Source organism: Nematolebias whitei, chromosome 13 (genome assembly GCF_014905685.2).
Source record: "Nematolebias whitei isolate Nwh7 chromosome 13, NemWhi1, whole genome shotgun sequence".
In the NCBI taxonomy this organism is placed as follows: domain Eukaryota; kingdom Metazoa; phylum Chordata; class Actinopteri; order Cyprinodontiformes; family Rivulidae; genus Nematolebias; species Nematolebias whitei.
The window spans coordinates 45122680-45125072 of NC_056510.1; positions in this window are offsets into that span (position 1 = coordinate 45122680).

A 2393-nucleotide genomic window follows, 5' to 3' on the forward strand; every position below is an offset into this window, starting at 1 on the left:
CCCCCCCCCCCCCATCTCTCTGATCTGCTACAATCGTATGTCCCACCACGTTCCCTGAGGTCAGCGGACCAGTTGCTCCTCACAGTTCCAGGAACTCGTCTTAAGCGCAGAGGTGACAGGGCCTTCTCTGTAGCAGGACCAAGACTTTGGAATGAGTTACCTCTGCTTGTCAGACAGGCCCCCTCCCTCTCGGTTTTCAAGTCCCGTTTAAAAACTCACTACTATTCAGTAGCTTTCAACACCAGATGATCTGTGTTTGATCCTGTATGCTCCACACTGGTTTGTCGTCATTATCTGCATCGTTTTTATGTCTATATTCTGATTTACCTCATTTTGTATTTTGCTTTGTGTGTTACCTGTTGTTCTGTCTGTACAGCACTTTGGTTGGCCTTGTTGCTGTTTTAAGTGCTTTATAAATAAAATGGTATGGTAACAGTGTGAGCTGATTTAGATTTTCATTGATTTTGATTGTTTATGCTTTTTGTTTTATTCCTTCATCCATCCATTACATTTACCTACTTCTTCCTATTTGGGACATGGGGGGGTCACTGCTGCCCATGTTCAGCGATCACTCTGAGAGGCGGGGGACACCTGGACAGGTCTCCAGTCCATCACAGGGACACATAGAGACAACCATTCTCGCTCTCTCTCACCTAGGGACAGTTTAGAGTTACCAGTCAGTCTAACATGTTTTGGGTCTGTGGGAGGAAACGAGTACCTGGAGAAAACCCAGAGAGAACATGCAAACTCCACCCAGATAGGCCCCTGCCGGGATTTCTGAGAGGCAGCAGCTCTACCAGTTGCTCCACTGTGCTGCCCTTGTTTTATTCCTATTTAACACACGGTCATCTGATCTGATTTAATATTTCATGCTTTCTGACTGAGCTTGTGTTTTTTATTCCTTGACATTAGACACAAAGTGATCTGATTTACTATTTCATCGTTTCTAATTGTTTTTATATTTTATTCCATGTGCTGTAAATATATCTTGATACTTTTTATTTGATGCTGTGATCTTTTTGTTAAGCACTTTTTAACAGTTTCTGTTTTAAACTTGATTTATCCGTTTTCCACCCGGAAACGAGCGGAGTAGTGAGCGGTGTTCGCAAATAAACGATCTTTGGCCAGGTGCTGACGTAGGTCGGTCCGTCACGTGACCTGTGGAATGTGAACAATGCAGCGAGTGTCCAACTTTGCGCTGCGTTTCTTGGTCCTGCTGGAGTGGGAGCAGAAAATGGAGGCTCGTTTCTTCACATTGACTCCGCTCCTCCACCCTCGCTGAGCTCCTCCACCCTCGACACGGACTTTACAAGTCGCCGTTTGACGGAACTTCTCTGCAGTTTATTGTAGCTGCTGCTTCTCACATGGTAAGTTGAGTTCCTTTCTTCAGAGGGGAGTGGTGCTGGGACCGTCCTGGGTCTGCTGCTCGGGAACGTTTGTGTGGTGGAGGGTGTAAGAGGACGAAGACTGGGAACACTGGTCCAGACCCAGGGAGTTCCCAGCCTGTTGGAGTGAACAGGACTGCCTCCATTTTCCTGCTCAGGAATGTTCCTCCTCTGAGCCCGGCCTGAGGTCCAGGAGGCCACAGCGCCTTCAGCCTGCAGCGCATGCACGAAACAGCTGGAAAACACATCTGCAGAGAAAACTTCCGGCGGTTTAAACTCTATCTCTTGCGCAACATTCAAGCAAAGTTTTTTGTGTGTGGTCAAAGATGATCAGGAGCGTGAGCTCACGCTGCAGATCTTCATTTAGACTCAACGAATGAACACGTCGGGTTCTCATCACGTGACGTGTTCAGATGATCCTTTTGTGTTTTTAGAGTTTGTCTCACGTGCTTTTATTTCACTGTTCGCCTCAAAAGACGCGCACTGTCCTCAGAGCTGCTGATCACATCTGTAACATCTGCCCACATGTTGGAGCTGGGTGGTTGGTGCTGTCAGGAGAACCACAGCTGGATCTCAGGTTCGAGGGGGGTGGGGGTCCAGCTGTCAGGAGAATCACAGCTGGATCTCAGGTTCAGAGGTCGGGGGGATCCAGCTGTCAGGAGAGTCACAGCTGGATCTCAGATTCAGAGGCCGAGGGGATCCAGCTGTCGGTAGAACCACAGCTGGAGGTCGGGGAATCCAGCTGTCAGCAGAACCACAGCTAGATCTCGGATTCAGGGGTGTTTGTGTGTGGGGGGGGGGGATCCAGCTGTCAGCAAAACCACAGGTGGATCTCAGGTTCAGAAGCCAGGGGGATCCAGCTGTCAGGAGAACCACAGCTGGATCTCAGGTTCGGAGGTGTGTGGGGGGGATCCAGCTGTCAGCATAACCACAGCTGGATCTCAGGTTCAGAGGCCGGGGGGATCCAGCTGTCATGAGAACCACAGCTGGATCTCAGGTTCGGAGGTC